At 47.6% G+C, this 25,776-nt stretch overlaps 1 pseudogene; it reads left to right on the top strand.

The window, feature by feature from the left end:
* Positions 1 to 387: 387 nt before the first annotated feature.
* LOC119087819 lies at positions 388 to 12,506 on the top strand (annotated as a pseudogene).
* The last annotated feature ends 13,270 nt before the right edge of the window (positions 12,507 to 25,776 follow it).

Raw genomic sequence — 25,776 nt, 5'->3', positions numbered from 1 at the left:
TCAGGGACTCACTAAAGCCGTCTTACCTTCATCAGGCAACCTGGAAGCTAAAATACAGGTAAGAAAATTGGCCTTTGGGGACCTAAAATGTGGAGGAAAAAGCCTAAAGCCAGGGCCACGCAATAGGCCTAACCTACAAAAAGACCAATGTATCTACTGCGAAAAATTGGAGTCACTGGAAGAATGAATGCCCTGAATGACAGGGCTCAGAAGCAAAGGTACTAGAGTTAGAAGAAATGAGTGAAGGGGACGGGACTCGGAACCCCTCCCTGAGCCTGGGGTAACCCTAAAAGTGGAGGAAAAACCATAGATTTTCTGATGGACACAGAAGTGCAACGTTCTATTCTAAAGCAACACTTAGGCCAAATGTAACAAGGGGCCACAGGGATGAACTGGTACTCACGGACTACCTGAAGATTGGTAGACATAGGGAAGGGCCAGGTAACCCATTCTTTCAGGGTCATCCCTGAATGCCCATACCCGTTGTTGAGAAGAGATTTGCTAACCAAGATGGGGGCCCACACCCACTTTAAACAGATTGGAATACCAGTGACCGACCAAGAGGGAGAGGCACTACATGTGCTCACTCTGTCACTTGTGGGTGAATATAAACTGTTCAGGGCCCATCAAATCAAAAAGACAATAAAGACCCGCTACAACAATGGCTCCAAGAAGTTCCCCAAGCATGGGCAGACACTGGGGGATCTGGGCTGGCAGGACACTGGCCTCCCATACTAGTACAGCTAAAAGCTAATGCAACACCAACATGCATTAGACAATACCCTATGCCTAGAGAGGTTAAACAAGGGATCACCCCCCACATCAAGCGCCTCAAGGACTTGGGCATTCTGAACCCTTGCCAGTCAGCCTAGAACACGTCTCTGTTGCTAGTTTAAAAGCCCAACTCCAATGACTATAGACCAGTGCAAGACCTCCGAGAGGTTAGCAAGGGGGGTGAGGATATCCACTTGACAATCTCCAACCCATATATCCCCCTTAGCACCCTGACCCCAGAACGGGTCATCCACACTGTATTGGACCCCAAGGATGCTTTCTTCAGCTTACCACTGGCTCTAGCCAGTCAGTCTTTGTTTGCCTTTGAATGGACAGATCTGGAAGATGGATTCAATGAACAGCTGACCTGGACATGACTGCCCCAGGGGTTCAAAAACTTTCCTGCCATCTTTGATGAAGCATTCCACAAGGACTTGGGTGAGTACAGATAAGCCCATCCTAAAGTCAGCTTATTGCAGTATGTGGAAGACCTCCTGATAGCACCTGACACCTTGAAGCCTGTAAAGTCGCCACTGAGGGACTGCTCAAAACTCTGGGAGACTTGGGGTATTGTGTGTCAGCAAAGAAAGATCAACTCTTCCAGACTGAGGTAACTTATCTGGGATACATACTCAAGGGGAACAAGAGATGGTTGGCAAAGACAAGAAAAGAGACCATCCTAAGGATTCCCAAACCCAGCAACTGCTGAGAGGTGAGAGAGTTCCTGGGTTCCATTGGGTTATATAGGCTCTGGATCCCTGGGTTTGCTGAATTTGCTGGGTCTCTGTATGAGGCCATGAGGGGAGAAAAGGCTCCCTTCAAATGGACCCCACAAATGGAAATGGACTTTATTAAGGCAGCTCTACCAAATGCACCCATTTTGGCACTACCGGATGTCACCAAACTCTTCCACCTATATGTGGATGAGAAAAAGGGAGTTACCAAAGGGATACTGATGCAAACCCTTGGTCGATGGAAAAGGCTGGTAGCTTACTTGTTCAAGAGACTTGACCCATTGGCCATTGGATGGCCTCCGTGCCTGCACACAATTGCAGCAACAGCCTTACTAGTTAAAGACTCAGACAAACTGACTTTAGGACAAAGTCTTAAGGTGACCACGCCCATGCTATCTAAGGGGTTCTTAAACACCCTCCTGATAGATGGCTTACTAACACTTGGCTGACTCATCAGGCTCTGCTCTTAAACCCACCCAGAATCCAGTTCACCAACAACAGTGCTTTGAAACCTGCCAGTCTGCTTCCAGACCCAGACCTGGACCAATCCCTCCATAGCTGTTTCCACATCCTGAGCTATCTCCATGGGATCAGACCAGACCTCAAGGATGTCCCTCTGATGAGGGCTGAGGTAACATGGTATACAGATAGTAGTAGTTTCATCAAAGAAGGTACCAGGTATGTGGGGCAGCAACCACTGAAGACGAAGTCATATGGGCAGAGGCTCTATCCTCTGGGACATTAGCCCAGAGGGCCAAGCTAATAGCTCCAACTAAGGCACTGCAGCTGGGAAAGGGTAAGAGACTTAATATCCACACTGACAGCCAATATGCATTCACCATAGTACATGTCCATGGTGCCATCTACAGGGAGAGGGGGTTGTTGATTGTGGATGAAAAGACTATAAAAACAAACAATATTTTAGACCTCTTATGGGCCATATGGCTACCCTAAGAAATAGTTATAATGCACTGCCTGGGCACCAGAAAGGAGAGGACCCCATCTCAAGGGGAAACAACCTGGTAGGCATGGTAGCAAAGGAAGCTGCCCTCCAGACAGCAATAGTCCTTGCTGGCCTCACCACCAAAATGGTAGCACCCATGCTGTCAGACTTTTCAGCTTACACTCAGCAAGAGCTTTGGAGAATTCACTCATGCACACGTGCCTACAAAGAGAAAGGGTAGTTCAAGACCCCTGATGGATGAGTCATTCTCCCATCAGACTTTGCCACCCAACTAGTCCAGCAGATACATCAGAGTACCCATCTGGGAGAAAGAAAAATACAAGACCTTTTGAGGAGAGCACATCTTAAGGTTTTTGATCTCAAGACTAAGACAGCAGAAGCTATAGGTCAATGTCTCACTTGCCGCCTCGTAAATGCAAAGAGCAGGGTCAAAAGAAATGCACATCAAGAAAGAGGAACCTGACCAAGACCTAACCGGGAAATCGACTTCACGGAGGTAAAACCAGGCCTATACGGCTATAAATATTTATTAGTCGTTAATAGATACCTTTACAGAATGGACTGAGACTTTCACAACCAAACATGAGATGGCCACAGTGGAAGTCAAGAAACTACTAGAAGAAATCATTCCAAGGTATGGCCTCCCGGTGGTCTTGGGCTCACACAACGGCCTGCATTCATCTCACAGGTAACACAAAAACTAATTAAGGTCATGGGGACCAATTGAAAACTATTAGTCTTACATATTTTACATTAGTATGGATTTTGGTTTACTGATACAAATTTAAAGTTAATTTTGTTATACTGTATGTTGTTTAAGATATTATGTTTATGCAACTCACTTAAAAATGTAATGTATAATTAAGAAATACAGATTAATAGTCATCTATAATAGTCAAACTTACAGTAATGTTAGTTAAGTTTTCTAGGTACACAAAGATATATTTCTGATAGATAGGTAATCTTCAAACACTTCAAAGACTTAAAGAATATGGCATTTAAAATGTTTTAATAACCTAAGACTTTTCATGACAGTGGGACACATCTGCTCCTGGCAGCACAGATCTACTTCAGAGATGATGGGCATCAAAGACACTCCATATGGAGTCTTTTTTCTTTATAGTAAAACTGGCCTTTTGGGCAAGAAACTGCCTTTGCCTTGACTGCTGACAGTAAGTATGCTGTCCAATCTGGACCAGCAGGACACAAGAAAAGTGACTGCCAAACTTTGCCAAGACATGTAGGGCAGTCCTTCAACATTTCCTGCTTCCAAAGAAGGTCTGTCAAATATTCTAGGCCTGTAGGTCAAAGATGGATACTCCTATGTTGCAGAGGAATTATGGGTGACTGTCCAGGCAGCCTGATGCCCTCTCATTAAGTAATATTTCATCCTTCTGAAGTCTTTGATGGAGTTGAAGACTAGATAGTCATAATTATAATTTTTCTTAGTTATGATAAAGGATAAATTATATATAAAACTTTAGACTCACCAAGATAGAATAGACAACTGAATGTTTTCTCTGATTTTGTCAAATACGAATAGACTAAATATTGTAACTATAATTCTTGCTTGATAATGTTTTGTTGTATATAATCTTACTATGTTAAAGTTAAATTTTTCCTTTTTTTTTTTTTTTTTTTTTGTTTTTTCGAGACAGGATTTCTCTTTGGAGCCTGTTCTGGAACTCACTTTGTAGATCAGGCTGGCCTCAAACTCACAGAGATTCACTGTCTCTGCCTCCCGAGTACTGGGATTAAAGACATGTGCCACCACTGCCTGGTTTAAAACCTTCCTTTTTAATTAGACAAAAAGGGAAAATGTGCAAGGCAGTGGTGGCGCACGCCTTTAATCCCAGCACTGGAGCAGAGCAGTGATCTCTGTAGTTCGAGCCAGCTGGCTACAAGTGAGTCCAGGAAAGCACAAAGCTACACAGAGAAACCTGTCAGAAAAAAAAAAAAAAAAAAAAAAAAAAAAAAATGCTATGGAATAATCCTCTTGTACACTGTAAATATTTGTCACTCAAATTGCTTCAATAAAACACTGATTGGCCAGTGGCCAGGCAGGAAGTATAGGCAGGACAACCAAACTAAAAATGCTGAGAAGAGGAAGGGAGGAGTCAGGAGTTGCCAGCCAGAAGTAGAGGAAGCAAAATGAGAATGTCATAGGAAGAAAAGGTACCAAGCCACATGGCTAAACATAGATAAGAACTATGAGTTAATTTAAGTATAAGAGCTAGTTAGTAATAAGCCTGAGCTACCAGCTGAGCATTTATAAGTAATATTAAGCATTCTGAATCAATTATTTGAGAAGTGGCTGATGGGTGTTTGGGAGTTGCTGGTGGGACAGAAACTTCCACTAACAGGTTATACTTTTGTTTCCACAGGAAATGAGAGGCTCTAGATTCATTCTGGGTTAAGAAAAATCAGGCTTGATTGAGGAAGCCCCTCTTAAATATCTGGCTACAAACATAAAGAAATAAACCTAAAAGAACTACAAGACACATGATGTATATTTTACCTGCTCAAACATAAAACAAAAAACTTCTTTGGCTGACTTGTGTACAATGCACAATCTACACTTTTACTAATACAGATATCTATGTTACCTTTAAAAGTTTATGTGTTTTCAGAGCAAGGGGACCAGACACCAATGAAAACAATGGCCCAGGTGATCTAACATCCAGAACAGCTTCCAGGCTGCTGACTGAAATGATCCAGCCTCACAGAATACTCCAGTCAGGACTTTATCATAATCCTAAATTTTCTCAGGGTTCCCCAAAGATTACCAGCACCCCCAATCAGCAGGAAGTAGTCTAGAGAACTACACCCATGTTCCCCAAAATAAATTATGGATATTTGTCATTGTTTAGGGGGGTTGGTTATAAGTTGTTATGGATAATGGTGAGGAAAAAAGCTAAACAGCCGGGTGGTGGTGGCGCACGCCTTTAATCCCAGCACTCGGGAGGCAGAGGCAGGCGGATCTCTGTGAGTTCGAGGCCAGCCTGGGCTACCAAGTGAGCTCCAGGAAAGGTGCAAAGCTACGCAGAGAAACCCTGTCTCGAAAAACCAAAAAAAAAAAAAAAAAAAAAAAAAAAAAAAAAAAAAAAAAAAAAAAGCTAAACAAAGGAGATTAGATTCAGGGATCTTCTGAAAAGAAAAAGGGGAAATATAGAAATGATAGGATAAAATGGTAGATTATTGAATCTACTTTAGTCCAAAAAAACTATTAATCTTACATATTTTACATTAGTATGGGTTTTGGTTTATTGATACAAATTTAAAGTTAATTTTGTTATACTGTATGCATATTTCTACTCTTGTTGAAGATATTATGTTTATGCAACTCATTTAACAATGTAATGTATAATTAAGAAATACAGATTAATAGTATCTATAATAGTCAAACTTACAGTCATGCTAGTTAGATTTTCTAGGTATGCAAAGATATATTTCTAATAGATAGGTAATTTCTTCAAAGACCTACAGAATATGGCATTTAAAATGTTTTAATAACTTAGACTTTTCATGACAGTGAGACATGTCTGCTCCTGGCAGCACCAATGTCCATCCCTGGGCTGGCGGTCCTAGGTTCTCTAAGAAAGCAGGCTGAGCAAGCGGGGGAGAAACCAGCAAGCAGCACCCCTCCATGCCTCTGCATCAGCTCCAGGTTCTGCCCTGTTTGAGTTCCTGTCCTGACTTCCTTTGATGTCAACTGGTATGGAAGTGTAAGCCAAATAAGCCCTTTCCTCCCCAACTTGCTTTTTGGTCATGGTGTTTGTTGTCGCAGTAGAAGCTCTGACCAGGACACCCATGGCTGTCCCCCTTGAAACGTGTACTCGTGCCCCAGCACGTCCACTCCTCCCAGTCCTGGATTCGAGTCATGCCTCTTGTGCTTGCTACTGCCTCCTGACCACTGTGCACCTGGGACCACATCTTAGTTCTGGGTTCCCTCTGGTGACAGTTTTGAAGCAGACTACTTACCCTCTGTCCTCAAGGCTGGGACTGACACCAAGGCCCTGTCTGGGTGGCTCCCTTAGTCAGTTTCAAAGGTGGTTCACTGCAGTAACATCTTGCCAGGCCAAGCCCCAGGGAGGCCCTGTGCTTCCTACCACAACCCTACAAGGTGCGGGCTAGGCATACCCTATTTGCATGGACAGACAAGAGAGGCTCAGGGTGGCAAGAGGCTGGTCGAAGCATGTGCAGCAAAGAACCATGGGATGCAGACTGGAGTAGAAGCCTCTCCCTGTCCATTTCTGAGTGGTGATCCTCTAAAAGCTGGGAACTGCTACTGAAAAACACCACTGTCCCAGGGCCCAAGGTCCCCAGGGCTAGACCCCACACTGTGTGCAACAAGCAGGAGTTATGGCAGCCAAGCTAAGACAGGATGTGAGGAAAGGCCCTGGGGATCAGCTCCTGGGTATCTCTGATCTGGAACTGTGTGCATGTGGGGACAAGCACCCTGATGATCAGAGGAGAAAGCTTAAGGGAAGGGATGCCAACGATGTGGCCCCTGGCTCACACCTCTGTAATTTCCATAGCACCTTCCAGAATGCTCTCCCTAAGATCAAAGCCAGCTCAGTCCATAAGGCAGAACAATCCTGTCCCTTGCAAAACAATGTAAAAAGAAAATTTAAAATGTGCCTACAAAATACTTTTAAATCAATACAAAATAAAATAGAATTAGTGGCTTGACTATGGCAGCATGTGGTGACTGGATTTGACTCTGGCAGCACCATGCCACGTGGTAACTGCTTTCCCCACGACTGATAAACTGATAAAACAAACCAACGAACTCGAAGAGACTCTTCAATGTTAAAATGAAATGAATCAATAAGCAGGTGGCACCAGGGAGCCCGCAAAACTGGCAGGAAAAATCAGGGAGGCCAATAAAAAGGGGAGCAAAAAAATTAAGCTGGAAAACTAAAACCTATTTTAATGAAAATAAACACTAAAATAGGGTTGGGGAAATAGCTCAGTCAGTGAATGACTTGCCTTGCAAGCACAAAGGTCTGAGTTCGAGTCTCCAGCATCCACATAAAAAAGCGGGTGTGTTGGCAGAGACAGGCAGGTCCCTGGGCATCACTAACCGCCCAGCCTATCCTACAAAACAGCAAGTTCCCGGTCCCAGTGAGAGACACCGTCTCCAAAGGGTGGCCTCTGGTTGCCACATGTATGCACACATCTCCTCACAAACATACACATACATGTCCACACATAAACACATAAAATCCCTAAAATATGATAATGAAAGTCAATAAACAATTCTAAAATAAAACGGCATTTAAAACAGATTTAATTCACTTGTCAAATCATTTCCATACATTACTTTTAAATGAATAGATATTACAGATTTAAAATCGCATTAATGCTTAAATCAGGATTCGAAATGTAAAAATAGTGGCCAGAGAGATGGGTAAGAGCCCTGGCTGCTCTTTCAGAGGACCTGGGTTTCATTTCCAGCACCCACACGGCAGCTCACAACTGACTGTAATTCCAGTTCCAGGGGAATGGGCACCCTCTTCTGGCCTCTGCAGGCGTCAAGCACGCATGTGGGGCGCAGACAGATGCAGGAAAAACACTCACAGAGAGAACAAAAGATAAGCGAAGTCGATTTTGAAGAGGAAAATTAAAAATTCAAGTGGTTTTTAGCAATTTAAAAAATAATGACAGAAAAATATAGTCGGTACAAGACAAAAGCCGAGTTTTGTGGACTCCTGTGGCTGTTGTTCAGGAGCTGAGCGGCTCAAAGGCCACCTGATTAGGAGTCCAGCTTGTTGTACATGAAGGGCAAGGCATCTGATGCTATGGCATCACTGGGAACACATAGCTTGTTAGTCATCGGTTGGTGGTAATCCCTGTACCTAGTGTGCAAAACCACGCTCACTATCATCCTCTCAGGTCACCACCCAGGGGAGTGCAGATGCTCAGAGAGGGTGGATCACTAGGCCACGTCACACAGCACCAAGCACTGATTTTATCCTCAGAACCTAGGTTCCTCAAAGCTACCCTGTTTAACTCACCACATCTGCTTAAGATCTTCAGCTGGTATTAGGGCCCTGTGTGACGTTACTTTTGAGCATTCCACATACTCAAGAAGCCAGCCTCCCGTGATACATGGCTGCCATCAACACTAGCAAAAGCAATACAAGCCTTGTGTCTTCCAGATGGGCCACAAGCAGTGACCTTCAGGACACGGTACAGTCAGATGCTATCACCGGCCCCATTGTCCTGACGGCAGCAGTGACATTCGGGAGCATGGCTGTACGGAAAGCTGGCATAGAAGGCCAGGCCTGTCTCAACCCTGTCACAGGTCCTTACCTGGAGTTTGACGTTCGCCATTCTGTTGAGCACTCCTATGTGTTAGAGTGTGCTATCCTCATTTCAAGGCTGTTTTGTGAATCAGCCAACAGAGGCACAGAAGGAGGCGTGACCAGTACAGGGCATCAAGGGCAGCAGCACCCATGCCCACATTGCCACTGGCCCCAAGGTGCACCTAAACTCACCAGACAGCTTCAGCAGTCACCAATGCCAGAGTCCTTTGTTCCTGCCACCAGCTGTGGGGAAAGTGGGCACTCTGGAGATAGGGGGTGACTCCCCCCATGTGGTCGGGGGTCCCAGACATGGCTTGATTCCCTCTTGCATTGTTGGGGTACAGCCCCTTCTGAAACAGGCATCAGAACCTCCCTGTGAGCCTTGGAGTGGGGCCTGAGCCCTAGAAGAAATCAATCCAGGGTGTGGACATGGCTCAGCCCGGGGAAGTAACACCCAAGGGTGCAGGTCTCTCCAGCCAGAGGCCAAATACGGGCCATGGGATCTGAGACAGGGCATGTGACCTGGATTAAGAAAGAAGGCTTGGGCCCCCAGGGACCTGCCTGGGGACATCGCATTTCTCCCTGTCTGTGTGTGGCCTTGGCTAGCTGATGCCTGCCCCTAGAGCACAGATGTCTGTCTGCAGAACAAAGACACCTCAGGAGCCATATTGTAAGATGGGCCCTCAGAGGCCTGGTATTCTGGCACTGGACCCGAGCTCAGTCATCAATTGTCTGGATTTAAGTTCTGGTTTGGCAAAACTTACTCTGTCAGGTTACTGTGTTGGAACATGAAATGGCTGATCTCTGGCTGCTTTCAACATAGAAAAATGGCGATTGCTTCAGTTAGTGCTTCTGTCTTAGTTCTGTTTACTGCTCTGTGGAATGTGGGTAACCCAGTCTCCATGCGTGGTAGATGTGAGGCCACTGTGCTCAGTAGGTACCAGGGGCAGGCAGCATTTGGACCTTAGCTATGTGGTCTTGGACAAATTACCTAGCCTCTCCGGGTCACATATTTTCTCAGTTATATGATAGGTATAATACTAATATCCACCTCACAGGCTTATTAATCTAAGGGAGCGCTTCTGGGTGTTAGGGTCCCTCAGCAGCTGGGTGGTTCCCCTCAATGTGGGCCACTGAACAGCCTTGTAGAGGCCTTGAGAGCGAATTATGCCTGCAGAGGTGCAGAATGCAGTGGTGACAATTACTGGTTGAAGGATTTGAAATCGCCACTTACGTAGGTCAAAAAATTGGGCAGTCCCCCAGGGAAACTGAAGGCGGTATGATTTTGGTGAAAAATGCGAGCAGATTGTGTGGAAAGAGCTGGGTGAGGGTGCATGCTCTAGGAGTTACCACACCAGACGACTTCACGTCTCGACAGCATCCACAGCCACGGCTCTGGATGAAAGACTAGCCCTGAAATCATGACAACTTTAACACAGACCCTAACCAAGTCCCCAGACCCTGTGTGGTGCCGCACATCCCCAGGTCACTAAGAACCCTGTGAAGGCACCTGACCCTGGTTACTGGGCTGCCTCCCTCCATCTGTGGAAGGTCTCTTCGTTTCTTTCGACACCAATGCTGCCTGGGGAAGGGCAAGGCAGGCCAGCAGCCCTCTACTACACAGTGGAAACAGGCTCTAAGGAGTCACCTCGGACTTGCAGGCTCTGGAGCAGCAGCCTCGCTGTCCTTGGCCACTGGTCCTTCTGCACCTCCATGGCCACTTATAGCTGCTGACTGGGGGCTGGCCTTTTATGGCTGCCACCTCCATGTTTACAAGTGTCGAGCTCGAGGGCGCCTCTGGCCCTTTTTGTGTCTCCCCACCCCACAACGTTCTACAGCCTCTCTCAGGAACTCCTGAGAAAAAGGTAAGCACGGACTGCTCTGCAAATCATAATGTTCTGTGCAGAAAAGAGGCTGGTTGATGACGGCACTCAGTGCCCACCGTCAGTGGGATTTGTTCCTGTGGGTTTCGGAATCAGAAAGACCCAGGTCACACACATTTGTTGTGTGACTCAGTCCCCTCAGTTTTCTTCCCGTGTACGTGAGGGGGTGGGGATGGGGGGAAGAGGAGGAACTGTATCCACCAGACAGGGCTGGGCTGAAGGCCAGCATGAAGAGAACATGACGGTGTCTGTCACACTCACTGCTCTGGGACGTCTAACGCAGGAAGACCCTCAGGGCCCAGACAGATGAGTCCAACCTTCTGGAGGTCAACATTCAAGCACGCTGGGAAAGATATGGCATCAGGTTGGGCAACCAGAAGCAAAAGACCTCAGGGGTTGCTCATCGGTGGGTGTGTAGCTGTCCCCAGGAGGGAGTAGAGCTGTAAATCAGACTTTTTGGGCTTACTGCCCAGCCCCTGGATAGTGCCTTGTGGCCCACCTGGTCTTGATCTCCTCTTGGGAAAATAGGGACCCTCCTACCTTCATAAGGTCCGGCATCTTACATCTGTCCTGTATTAGGTCAGCTTGTAAAGGGTTGAGTGCCTCAGACAGGCACAGCAGGGCAGGGAGGGGGATGGCACCCATGTTCTGATAATGGGAAGGACACACTTTCAGAGGCTCGTGAGACGGCCCAATAGACAAAGCACTTGCTGTGTGAGTCTGGCAACCTGAGTTCGGATCTCAAGAACCCATGGAAGTCCAGGTAGATGTGGTGGCTCACTTGTAATCCCAGCACTCAGGAGGCAGAGGCAGAGGATCTTCCAGGCAGGTTAGCTAGCTGGACTAGCCAGAATCGCAAGCCCCAGGTTTAGTGAGAGAGTCTGTCTCAATAGAGAGCCATTGAGCAAGACACCTGACATCAACCTCAGACCTTCACACTCAGGCACACACATGTGAGTATGCACACATATAAACATGCACATAACATAGGCATGCACACCACATACACGCACACAAATAAAAAAAGAAAAGTATTTTATATTAACATTCACACTGAACACAGACTCACTCATGAGCACACATACTACATATTCATGTGCTTTTACACATACTTTGCATGCATGCTCACACACCTGTGTACACAGCCCCACACAGAACACTTCAAAAGCACTCTGCCATTTTCTGCAGAGTATGGTATATGCGGCGGCCCCTGGCATGATCCCGGGTGGGCCACACAACCTAGACTATTTACTCTGGTTCTTTACAGAACCAACCTCCAACTCCACTCTTCTTTCTCCTATTATTTTTCTTCTAATATTACCCTGTTCTGTTCCCTTCTGTCCTGCTCTGTCCCATGCCATTTCATTAAAAAACTCTGACTGCCAAGGCTTCAGATCTTGGTGTGAATTCCCTTCATAAGGGACAGCAAACCTCTTCTTACACACGATGCTCCATCTGAGCAGTGTCTCCTCTTGGAGCCCCAGAGTCCCTAAGCAATGTCCCCTCTTGGAGTCCCCAGCTGAGACTGGAACAATGGCCAGCCTGCCTGTCAAGGCTGGGCTGAAGAGCACTGGGCGCCCTGCCACGGCGTTATCCCTATGGACTTTAGGGACGTGCTGGGTATTACGACATCAGTGACAAGGCAGTGCCCACTCATGCTGTCCTCGGGACCCAGTGGAGCCTGGCCAGGGGAGCTCAGCAAATGTGGTACCCCAAATCCCTCCATGACCCAACACTGGCCCTGGCCACAATGGGACTCCCATCTTCACCCCATCTGGTGGTCCCCAAAGCGGCCAGGCCCCCCTCCTCCTGCAGGTTGTTACACTGTGCCACTGGTTGACGACCTGCTAAGGCTCCTCCTAGATGTGACCCCCAGTCCCGACAGAGTTCTTTGCTCGATCTAGGCATAGGCTGGATGCCTCCTAAGCTATGGTTCTGTGCCCCAACTTAGCAGCTGGGAGCTCCCCATAGGCTCCCCCTCCACTCCCTTGAGGAAGTCCATCCCCTAAGCAGGGCCCCAGTACATGGCCAGTGCTCTCTCTGTGGCCTCTGCATCCCTGGTGGCTGGGAATGGGGAGGGCGTCTGGATGGCTTCCCAGAGCCACGGTAGGGTAAGTGGAAAGCACCTCCCTTTGTACACAGGCTGGTTTCTGAGAGGCTGAGGAGGGACAGACCAGGTGTGGAGCTCAGGATCAGCTGCCTGTCTGCCTTGTGTGCAGGCTTCTGCTTCCTAGACTTACCTAGCTGCTGTTTTACCAAGAGACCCAGGTCTCAGGGCAGGATTCCCCCACATCATCCCTCAGCACCGGTCAAGGCATCACCTCGCTCTGCCGCAAGGGAACTTCCCTTTCAGAGCTGTGGCAATGTGCATCTGAGCCTGGCTCCATCTGCACGCCATCTCTCAGGCGACACATTTTGTTCTGCATCCAGCCACTGCTCTGACCCATAGACTAGAGCCCGGGTAGCCTGTGCGAACCCCTGCCGTCTGTCGCTTGCCTGCCCATATGTTAACCCCCACTCTGGATCTGCATCCAAGGCTGGTGCTGTCATCCAGGCTCTGTACACGGTATTCCTTGCACCCACCGTAGGAAATCAAATGGGCTCAGGGGAACAAGGTCACGGGGAAAAGTCAATGCTCAGGAGGTACCCTCTGCCCAGCCCTCTCTGCCCTAAGAGGCCTTTGTGTACTTTCCCTCCAGGATGGTGGTAAGTTTCTCCTGCTGCCCAAGGAGGTAGCTTCAGTGGCTCCCACTTCACAGATGTATCAGAGAAAGTGTGTGGCCTGCCCAAGTTCTTCTCATGCCCAGGGTAGGAGAGAATGGAGGCTTTGGAACCTCAGCCTCACCTCATCCCTACAGGAAGCTCTAGATCTAGGAACAGGGGACGCAATGTAGAGTCCCCTCACTTTGCCCCACTGCCCCACTGCCAGGCACACCAGTTCATTTCAAGAGAAATGTCCCCATCTGGTTCTAATTCATTTATACTTAATTAATCAAAGTGTTTTGTAAGAGACACTTGAGGTCCAAGAACCCCTTTCAAGCCTTTGCTTTCATTCTGTTTTGCAGAAACAGAAAAATTAGGTTTCATAAAAAAAAAAAAAAACCAGTGATGACGCTGGAGCCAGAGGAGCCCAGGTCCATGAGAAGTGGACCCCAAGGGAGGCAGTGCAGACCAGGCTGGGGCCAACAGGTCCTTCCCCATGGCTGGACACTGGGCCAAAGACTGAGGTCAAGGGCAGGGTGTGGAGGAGGAGGCAGCTCAGGAAAGCAGGGAAGGGTGAGCCTTCCGCTGGCTTGGATGTCTTAGCTTAGCACCCTCCAGGCGTTTGACACAACCTGGCAGGGAGGCTGCTCTGTCATACTACGTGAATAGATGAATTAGTGTGTGAACGATCAAGCAAGCAAGACACTACCAATATCCAAGCATCTACAGAACACATTCTCTCGCCAAAGTCAGATCAGAGGGCCAAAGTCGATGAGACCCTGGGGACCATATACACAACCTTCCAAGACGTGTCTGAGAAATGGTCCTCATGTGTAGGTCTAGGTTTGAGAAAGGTCAGTCCCTCTGCACCACCTCTGCCTGGGCTCTGATAAACCGCACAGCCAAGAACTCTGCCAAACCCCACCTTTCCCAAACCTGCTTGGGCGTGATAACTGTGACTCCCTTGCAGAGCAGACTCTAGGGTTGTGTAGCCTCTACCACTTTGCCAGTGGAGAAACTGAGGCCGTGGGCCGAAGCAGAGGAGAAATCCTCTCATCCAAGATCACATGGCATGAATGGGTCAGGAGAAGGACTGAAGCCCAAGGCTTTGCATCACATGAACAAAGTCACAACCTCACTAAAGATGCCTGGCAGGTGTGCACAGCTGAGGCTCAAAAGCAGCATCTTCATCCAGCTGGACCAATGCAAGGAGCATCACTCTGCTCCCAAGTTCCCGAGGAAGTGCTAGTGAGCTGGGCTAAGGGGAAAAACAAATGATTGCCATGTCCTCCCCATCCTCTTCCTTTCATCAGTGAGAATCATCTTAAAAGTCTAGCTCTACTCCCCTCCAGGGGGGCAAACTGAGGTTCTGAGAAAGGAAAACCAACCCAGCTCACAGGATCTCACAATATCCTGTCATCTTAGATCTGAGATGCTAAGCATCTGCTGTACAGCCTTAGACAAGTCAATTTCCCTCCCTGAACTTGTTTCCTCTCCCTGAATTCACTGTAAGTAGCTAACCACGCAACAGACCAGAAACTGGGATGATTAATGGTGACAAGCACCGTGGGGTACCCTCGTAGGCAGCAAACCCTCTAGCTCACTTCCTTATAGCTATGGTCCTCCTGATGAAGGAGACTGAAGTGTATTGCTCCCATTTTAAAGACAAGTCAGTGAAAGGAAAGGATTTTAAACATCGTTTCAGAATGGAGAAGCATCTTGGAGGACCAATGTGAAGGATCTCACACAGGTAAACCTTAAGTTCCGAGTGCCTTCCCAGGAAGTCTCACTCAGCTGGAGCCTTCAAAGGAGGGATGTGCATCCAGACAGACTGACTCCAGCATCTGGGCTCAGGGAAGGCCACTCACAAAGGGACACCTTCAGGATCCCCAAGTCCCTGCAGCCCACCCGAAGTCCACCTGCCTCTCTATTCTCTCTGTCCCTTTGTCCAGCTTCCTTAGAGGCTGGACCCCTCGGCCACGGCCTGCCATCCTACCTCATACCCGCTCTCCCACAGCCCCTCTGTGCACCCTGTTCCCTTACAGGGGCTTTCCATGAAGATGGACTGGAAGCCCTAAGGGCAAGGTCACTCTCATGCACTCCCATTCAGTATTCTTGGACCCAGGCTCTCAGCCAGAGAGAACAGATCAGAGCTTCCACCTGCCTATGGGACCGCTCAGCAAAACAACCTGCATGACCTTTGGGTTCCTGCTCTACAGAGTACGCCAGCCCACTCTGTCATCAGGTCATCATAGGGATGTGCGGAGACAGTGTGTGGCAGCCTCGTGGCACCGTAGTCAGCCTCTGGCTGTTGATTCACAGAGAAGCATCCAGGGTACTAGGACCTGCCCCGTTCAGGCATAGGGCTCGCTACTCCTCTTGCTCTCCCTGACAGCACGGGGTCTACCAACTCCATCTCTGCAGGGGCAGTCCCAAACTCACCTCCTAAAGACATCTGACTGTGGCACTGAGGAACTGTGGCACAGGACCCCAAAGACAATGTTTTCAGGGCCCAGTTAGTCTCAGGTTCAGGTTTCCTATTGGCTCCAGGAGGTCCCAAAGGGGCAAAAAATCCCAAGGCTCCTAGAGAGGACAAACTTCTTCCAAATCATCCAGAAGAGAACATCAGAGAGGCTCACCCAGATCACTTCTGGGGGTGCGGGGGGGGGGGGGTGACAGCAGGAGTAAGGGGCAGCGAGAGAGCCCCATGCAGGGCCTGGAGCCACTGCTCTTGATATAACCCTCTGGCCCACGGAGGATGCTTAGGCTGGCTTCTAAGCCTCTAGCTCTGTCTTCTAGTGCCTTGGTCCCAAGGATGGTTCCTTAGGTTTTTGGTGTGTGTGTAGTTACCCACCCTTGGGACACTGCTGGGTGGGCTGGGGCCAGTGAGCTCGACCACTAGCCCCTTCCCTCCGTGCAGTGCTTCTTGGGTCTAGATTGTTCGACAGCTTCCTGTGCTGACCCTGAGTTAATAGCTCAGGCGTCTAGCACCAGACAGCTTCCCACCAGGCTACCACCAGCCTGCCTCCTAGCGCCTACCCCAACACAGTCCGGCCACATCTGTACCTTGCTTCTTCCTCCGGTGCAGGGCGAGCATGTCCACCGCGTGGGCGACGAGCAGTAGCAGGCAGAGTGGCGCCCGCATCTGGGCAGCCTGGTGCTCCTGGCGCCCGAGCGCCCCGACGGCCCGGCAGCCGCTGTGCGGGGACGGCTTGTGGCACGCGTTGCGCATCCGCGGATTGCTGGTCGCTGCGGCCACCGGGGACCCCGCCGTGCGCCCAGGGCGCGGTGGGTCGAGTGAGGGCTTCAGCGTGGCCGCGCGGCTGGGGCGGGGAGGAGTCGGCGGCTGGGCGGCGCTTAACCCTCGGGGGGCCCGTGAGGGTGCTGGCGGTCCTGCCCGCCCCACGCAACCCCACGTCCCACGCACGTGCACAGGCCGACTGCAGGTACACCCACGCCCACGCAATACCGCACACCCACCCGTTCAGACCCTCCAGCAGCACCCTCCCTCTGCCACTTCTGGTCTCCCCCGCCCCGTGCCCCCAGGACCCTCCTGAGTTGTTTTTCTGTTCCAACCGTTTGTCCCCTGACTGCTTCGCCTCCAACACTCCACTCTTGCCAAGAGTTAGGCCCCTCTCTGGCGCGCGCACGGGTTCACACCTGGCTCTCTGGTGCCCAGCCCTCTCCATCTCTTGGCTCTCGGGGTGGGGGTGTAAAACAGGCCGCTCCACTCTCTTTTCTTTCCAGATGTCCCAAACACTTTCTGGTCTGCACCGTGAGTGGTTCCTGCTGCAGCCTCGGGGATCCCCTCTTCTTTGACCCAGAGTCAGAATCTCATAAATTTGCTTAGGAAGGGGCCTGGGACCTGGAGTGTTTCTTATCTCCGGGATTGGGTTAGTTTTAACAGTTTGAGTGCCAAATTACTCCTCCATAAAACAGTACTCCCCTGCCTCCTGTGACCCTGTGAACCAAGTCCAACCGCAGTGAAGCTGCCACAGAGATGTCTGAGACCCATGGGCTTGGCCTTCTGCTAAACACTTTATGTGAGTTAAAAGCTTCAGAACAGCTAACTTCCTATTTTGACTAACTGCACATTCCAAAGGAGAAGAGATGCTCGGAGAGACCAAATGATTTGCCCAAAGCTACACAGTAGGTCGTAGCCTTTCAGCCACTTCTCCGCACACAGTCTCATCACAGAGGGAGTGGAGAGAGCCTTGGAGGACCAAAGGACAATCAGCTTTCCTGTTTGCTGCAAGTGTGTGACTTGATAGAGGTCCCAAGGCTGGCTGTCTAACCCCTACACCCCCCCATCCCCCACCCACCCCCTGCCCCCAGCCTACATGCACGGGCCTGCCCCTGGCCAGCTGCAGGTAAACACTTTGGCTCTCTGCCAGGGCCCTCTGATTGTGATGTCTCTGATTTCTCCTTTTCATCCCGTCTCCAACTTCTCACCATATTTTTCAAGTTTCTCAAACCTCTTATACTTGTGTTTTGTTTTGTTTTTGTGAGACAGTGCCTTATGTATTCCAGGCTAGCCCAGAACTCACTGTGTAGCTAAGGATGACCTTGAACTCCTGACCATCTTCCTTCCACTTCCCAAGTGCTATCATTACATGTCTGTAAAACCACATCTAGCGTCCCCTTACATCCTGAGTATTTCTTGCCCTGGCTTCTTCATGGAGTGGTGACTAAATCCCACTTCTCTTCTCCACTGACTCTTTCAGGACCCTGTCATGGTTTGACACCTCTCCAGGAAGTTGTCTCTGATTCTTAGTCCAGTACCTCTTCTGGGCATCCATAATTCTCCATTATAGATGTCTTAACACAATGGTAAGCACAGACATTTCTGTCTCTTCCTTTGCCCCAGCTACCATGCCTCCTCTTGGTTCCCACTCTTTTTGTTGTTGTTGTTGTTGTTTTGTTTTGTTTTTTTCTAGACAGGGTTTCTCTGTGTAGCTTTGTGCCTTTCCTGGAACTCGCTTTGAAACCAGCCTGGCCTCGAACTCACAGAGATCCATCTGGCTCTGCCTCCCGAGTGCTGGCATTAAAGGCGTGTGCCACCACCGCCCGGCCGGTTCCCACTTTTTAGGTATAGGTCCTTTACAGGGCTTTTGTTGTGTCTCTGCCTGGAAAATTCTTCCCCTGGTCCCTTCAGAACTTGTCTCCAGCATGGCCTCCTCAGAAGCCCTCTCCCATCCCTGCAGAAGTACAGGGCACTCACTCCACCTCATTCTCCTCTGCTCTCCACAGTACCAGGAACCACTGGCCTGCTTTTGCCTGCAGCTTGCTTGCTTGTGAGTTACACAGGGTAGCAACCATCTGTGTATTCACCATGTGCCCAGTGCATAAAATGATTACTCGATATTTTTGAAATGAATAAAAGTATGAATGATCGAGATGAATAAATGAATGGTTGAGCATTCATAAATCCCAAGACTCATTGTGGGACCTTGTGGTGGTCTGAACGAAAATTTCTCCCACAGGCTCAGATGTTTGAGCACTTGGTCCCAATTGGTGATGTTGTTGGAGTAGGTTCAGAGGTGTGACCTTGTTGGAGGAAGCATGTCACTGGGGGCTTGCCTTGGGGTTTAAAAGCCACACACCACTCCCAGCCCTCTCCCTCTGCCTCCTGTTTGAAACCTATGATGTGAGCCCTCAGCTCTCAGCTTCCAGCAGCATCCACATGTCTGTCATGCTGTTTCCACCATTATGGACCCTAAAATTCTGGAACTGTAAGCTTGTGGTGGTATTGTGTTCCCCAAAATATTGTGCACCCTAATAAACTTATTTGGGGTCAGAGAACAGAACAGCCACTAGATACAGAGGCTAGAAAATGGTGGCACTCACACCTTTAATCTAGCATTCCAGAGGCAGAAATCTCTCTGGATCTCTGTGAGTTCAAGGCCATATTGGAAACAGCCAGGCATGGTGACACACGCCTTTAATCCCAAGAAGTGATGGCAGGAAGCAAAAAGATATATAAGGCATGAAGACCAGAAACTAGAAGCTTTTGGCTGGTTAAGCTTTTCGGCTTTTAGCAGCAGTTCAGCTGAGATCCATTCGGATATGAGGACTCAGAGGCTTCCAGTCTGAGGAAACAGGATCAGCTGAGGAACTGGTGAGGTGAGGTAGCTGTGGCTTATTCTGCTTCTCTGATCTTCCAGCATTCACCCCAATAACTGGCCTCAGGTTTGATTTTATTAATAAGTACCTTTAAGATTCCTGCTACAGGAAGCCCAAATAAACCCTTCCTTCTATAAATTGCCTTGGTCATGACATTTTATCACAGCAACAGAAAAGTAACTAATAGCCCAAGAATTTCCTAATCTTGTGAGCCCAGTGAACCCTCTGGGGTCTCCAGAATCTGAGTTTGAGGATTTAAGTCTCAAACTCAGGATCTCTTTCCTCCCTTAGATGCTCAGAGGGGTTGGTGCTATCTCTAGGGGGTTGTATAGGCATCTCAGCCTGCCATTCAGACTACAGTACAGCTACCCAGGGAGGGCATTAAGGCTGGGGATGCTGGTGGTCTTTCTAGGAGCTGTGGGCCTGAGGCTATTACTCAGGGACCACTGGGCACTGTCAAGAATAGTGGCTTATAATATTTGATCCCAGAAGAAATCCTCTTAGACTGGAGGGCTCAGGCTTCCTCCCTCTTCCACACAGCAGCCCGTCCTCAGCCACAGTTTCAAGTGATGTCAGTTGACAGAAGTCTGCAAATATAAAATGGAAAATTATAGAAACAAGTATTCATAAGTGTGAAATTGTGCCAAGTTTGGAGTAATGCATTCCTCTTGTTTAATCTGGTCCTGGATTTGAATCGTACCATTTTCTAGCGTATCTGCTCTGTATATATCACCTTCCTGTTAATCACTGAGTTGACTAGGCAGTGCTTGTGTTCAAGTCACAGTTATGTCATTTATTAATAGTCCCAAGTGGTGGTGTCACCACACCAGTGATTCACATCTGCCAGAGAAACCAGAAATGCTTCCTTTAACTAGAAAGACAAACATAAAATAAACTATCTTGGGGGGGTATATTGTATTCATTTGACTTTTATTACACTATATTGTTACACTTTTCCCCTCTTTTTATTTGCTTGTGTTGTTAACATTGTACCATGTCTGACTTATAAGTTGAATTTTATCATAGGCTGGATGTATAGGAAAAGCAATGTGTGTGTGTGTGTGTGTGTGTGTGTGTGTGTGTGTGTGTGTGTTATGCTTTGTTTCAGACATGCACTAGGCATCTTGGGGGTATGTGTCTTGGAAAAGGGGCACTACTCTACATGGTTTCAAGTTTCCTAAGAAGGCAAAGGTTTATGGAGAGGATAGAGCTGTTCATTTATGTCCTGTTGACAGGAACTCTGCTTCCCTGCAAGGGTGGCTGGGAAACGTAGTCTAGTCCGGTAGCTGGAGTCCACATAGTAGACAGGAAGATTGGGTGGATATCTGCAACCAGAACACCTGGACTTCCCATCAGGCCAAGCCCAAGCTCCCCAGAGCCACTTGATGGCTCCTGCTCAGATGACCACCAGCCCAGCTTTGCCAGGGACGGCATTGTTTCCAGAATGCTGTGTTATCTCACTGCAGGGAGCTTGGTTTCAGCATCACCACAGTCAAGATTCCTAACAAAGCCACCACCACAGGACTCCCACATGGTACCCTCATGGCTCTGCCCTTCCTCTCCCTCCTCAGCACTAATCCCTAGCAACCACTCATCTGTTCTCCATCTCTGTAATTATGTTGTTACACAAATATTATGTAATGGGATTGTGAAGTGTGTACAGTTTGAGACCGGCTTTCTGCATTCAGCATAATTTCCTTGAGAGTCACCCCAGTTTGCCCGTGCACTACAGTTGGCTGCTTTTTATCCCTGAGTGGTCTTCCGTGGTGGTGGGCACCGAATGTAGTCACCCAGCAGTTCACTCCGTTAAAGACATTTGTATTTTCAAATGTTGCTTATTATGAATAAAGCCACTGTCTGTTTTTCTTATGTACTAGATAAAAAAATGCTGTGTTGGATATTGTGATTTTTCAAATGTTTTCTCCTGCTCTGTAATTTGTCTTTTCATCTCCTTACCAGACTCTCTCACAGAGCAAATAGATTTAACTTCAACGGGGTCCACTTCGTCATATTTTCTTTTTTATACATATTCTTTGTATTCTAGTTTGCTTTCCTGTTGCTGTGACAACACCATGGTCAAACACCACGACCAAAAGCAACCTGGGGAGGAAAGGGTTTATTTCAGCTCACAGGTTACTGTCCATCATGGAGAGGAGCCAGGGCAGGAGCTCAAGGCAGGAGCTGGAAGCAGAAACCATGGAGGAACAGCACCTACTGGCTTGCTCTGCTAGCTTTCTTGTACAGCCTAGGGATGGTACTGCCCATAGTGGACTAGGCCTCCTACACCAATCAGCAATTAAGAACATGTCCTACATTCATACTCTCAGGCCCGTCTGCTGGAGGCAATTCCTCAGTTGAGTTTCCCTCTTTTCAGGTGTATCTAACAGACAACCAAGATTAGCTATCACACTTTAAGTTTCAAGTCCAAGAACATTTGCTGGTGTTGAGTGTCAAAGGCTTTCACCTATGATTTCCTAAAAAAAACGATACGTTTATGTTTAGGTCCATGATTCATTTGGGATTTGATTTTGTGAAAAGTGTGGGGTCTAGGTCAAGGTTCATCTTCTGCTTGGGAATATCAGTTGCTCCCGTAGGATCTGGTATCTCTGTCTCCACTAGCATTAGTACTTTGCCTCCACTGAACTGCCTTAACTCTTTCATCACCAATTAGTTGGACATATTTATATATGGATTTATTTTGGGATTTTTCTATCCTGCTCTGTGGACTGTATGTCTTTTTGCCCGTCAACAACACATGTTGGGGCCTTAGGAGATGGCTAAATCACTAATGTGCTTGCCATATTAGCATGTGGACCTGAGTTCAGATCCCCAGCACACATGTGTAGAGCTGGACTCAGCAGGCTGTAATCGCAATGCTGAGGAGGTGGAGTCAGGCAGTTCCCTCGGGATCCGGCCCAATCAGTAAGCTTGAGGCTCAGAAAGAGACATTCATATAAAAGTAATATAGAAACAGAAGATGCCCAACACTGACATCTGACCTCTATGGTCAAAGCACAGGCACACGTGTGTAAATGCACACACAAAATACTGCATTGTCTTGACCTCTGTGCCTGTATAGTACGTCTTGAGTTTAGTTAGGTCCATTCCTCTTACTTAATTATTTTTCAAAATTATTTTAACTGTTCTCCTTTTGTCTTCCTCTATACATCTTGGAATAAGTTTGTATCTATAAAAAAATCTTACTGAGAATCACATTACACATACCTATTAATTTCGGAGAAATATTTTCAATCTACTGAACTGTCTCATCTACAAACGGTATGTGTGTCTACTTAGACCTCTGTTGGTTTCTTAAGTCAAAATTTCATTAGTTTAGCATAGCATTCACATCTATGTTTTGTCGGCTTCCAATCTATTTCATTTCTATTTTCCCCTAACAAGTTTCAGTGCTATTGGATTTTTAATTTTGCTGTCTCCATCTTCATTACTAACTTATAGAAATACAGACAATTTTGTGTGTTCTCTTATATCTTTCACTTTGCTGAATTTGCTTATTCTGTGAGTGCATACACACACACACACACACACAGAATTAACGTACACACATATATGTTTTTTTACATAGACAACCATATTACCTGCGAGTAGGTGCCATTTTCCTTTCTTTCTGAATTTAATACCTTTTGTTTCCTTGTTCTGCCTTGTTGAACTGGTGAGAACTTCCAGCACTATGCTGAAGGAGACCGATGAGAACAGACAGCCTTGTCTTGTTCCCAGTCTGAGTGGGACGGCTTCCAGCCCTCACCAGTGAGCATGACATTACCAGTCAGGCTTTTGTGGATGGGTTTCATCAAGTTGTGGGAATTCTTCTGGTTGCTGTTTTTCGGGTTGTTAAAATTATGAATGGATTTTGAATTTGTCAATATTTCTGTGTGTATGACATAATCATTTAACTTTTCTTTTACCTGTGGATGTCATACGTTACCTCCTATAGTGGAACCAGCCCCCTGGGTCATGTTTGCTTAGCTCTCTTTCCGAATGTTTTTAAGGTGAGTGTGTTCATGAGGGCTAGTGGCCTGTAGCCTTCCTTTGTGTTCCCTCTGTCCGATTCAAGTGCCTGTGCTCAACACTAGTCTTTTTTTTTTTTTTTTTTTTTTCCGAGACAGGGTTTCTCTGTGTAGCTTTGTGCCTTTCCTGGGACTCACTTGGTAGTCCAGGCTGGCCTCAAACTCACAGAGATCCGCCTGCCTCTGCCTCCCAAGTGCTGGGATTAAAGGCGTGCGCCACCACCGCCCGGCAAAGATTTATTTATTTTGCATACAGTGTTCTGCGTGCAGGCCAGGAGAGGGCGCCAGTTCCCATTACAGATGGTTGGGAGCCACCATGTGGTTGCTGGGAATTGAACTCAGGACCTCTGTAAGAACAGCCAGTGCTCTTAACTGCTGAGCCATCTCTCCAGCCCAACACTAGTCTTGTAGGAAGCCCCAGAGGAGCAAAGCAGACAGAATGGAATTGCCCAGACTCTGATGACTCCCCTGACAGTGTGCCTCAATTGATTAATTAATCAACTAACTAATTAATTAGGTATTTTGAGACAGGGTCTCACCATGTAGGCCCAGGGAACCTCTGTTTTTTTTTGCTTCCTTCATCCTCTTGACCCCAGGCTCGCCAGCCATTCCCCTCCTTCTTCTCCTCTAAACCACACATTCTGATTCTCCTTTCCCTTACGAGCCTCTCAACTAGATCTCCAGGTGTGGGACACCCCAAACCCTTCTATAGCCAAACCTCACACCCCTCTTATCATCCAATTACAAAACCCAACCAAATATACAACTAAGGCCCATCCAATACCCACTCTCTTGTCAAAGTCTCTTATCTCTGATCTCTTAAGAAAGAATCTTTTGCATCCCACTTCTTCCCCCTTTAACATGCCCATACTAGCAGTTTAAAAACCCAGCGGAGCCTATCACTTGGTTCTGGATCTCTGACTTATCAACTCTGCAGTAGTTCACTCCATAGTACCCACAATCCCTATATTCTCCTCTCCACCATCCCCTCAGAAACCTCCCATTTCTCTGTCCTTGACCTCAAGGATGCCTTCTTTTCTATTCCCCTAGACCCAAATCACAAAATATCTTAGCCTTTACTTGGATTGACCCAGACACTTATACAGTGTCCTGAAACTCGCTATGTAGACCAGGCTGGTTTTGAACTCACAGAGACCCACCCGCTTCTGCCTCCCGAGGGCTGGGATTAAAGGTGTGTCCCTGTCATTGTAACTCAGCGCTTGAAGGTCGACAGGAACCCTTGTGCTCCACTTCATCAGGAAGACCGTTAGATCAAGAGATATAAAGGCTGAAGCTGTAACTCAGGGCACTTGTCTAGTGTGTCCTTAGGTCCTGGGTTTGATCCTCAGCATAAGAACAAGCAAACAAATACATGAATACACAAAAAGAGAAGTTGTAATAAGATTTGAAACTTCCTGACATAAAAGCCAAAATGTCTATGATAGAAAAGAGAATTATTTTCATAATGAGAATCAGGATGACCACAACCTAAATGAGAAAGTACACTCAACTGACGCTAATATCAAGATAATTAAGATGTTGCAATCATTTGACGAGGATTTTCAAGCAGCCGTCATAACAATGTTCTTGTAGGAAATTACAAATTCTCTTGAAACAAATAAAAGTGTAGAAAACCATGGTAAAGAAAAAAAAGAACCAAATGGAACTTACGAAGCTGAAAAAATTAATAATTGGAAAAACAACTTGCTAATAGTCCCAATAATAGAGTAGAAATGAGCAATGACGGACCAACCCCAGCTCCCTCCCTTAAGGGACAGGGTGGCCCAAGGCATTTCCCAACCACTGTCCCCTCTCCCCCAACGCCAGCAGAAACTGGGAATGGCAGACCAGGCTGTAGCTGATTGCTGACTCAGCAGCCGACCCTCCAGAGCCAACCTCCTTCCTGTTTGGAGTCTATTTCCTGTCCTGCACCTATCCTGTGCCATGTTTTTGGGGATCACTTTCACGGGAACTTGACTCCAACACTCTCTGTCTCTCTCTCTCTGTCTCTCTCTCTTCTCTCTCTCTCTGTCTCTCTCTCTCTGTCTCTCTCTTCTGTTTTTTTTTCTTTTTTTCTTTTTCTCTCTCTCTCTCTCTCTCTCTCTCTCTCTCTCTTGTTTTTCTACACAGGGTTTCTCTCTGTAGCCCTGACTGTCCTGGATCTCGTTCTGTAGGCCAGGCTGGCCTGAAACTCACAGAGATCTGTCTGCCTCTGCCTCCTGAGTGAGTGCTCAATTAAAGGTGTGCACCATCCCT

This window comes from Peromyscus leucopus, chromosome 4 (genome assembly GCF_004664715.2).
Source record: "Peromyscus leucopus breed LL Stock chromosome 4, UCI_PerLeu_2.1, whole genome shotgun sequence".
NCBI lineage: Eukaryota > Metazoa > Chordata > Mammalia > Rodentia > Cricetidae > Peromyscus > Peromyscus leucopus.
The sequence above is the reverse complement of the archived record's forward strand: the minus strand, read 5'-3'. Positions and strand labels throughout refer to the sequence as shown.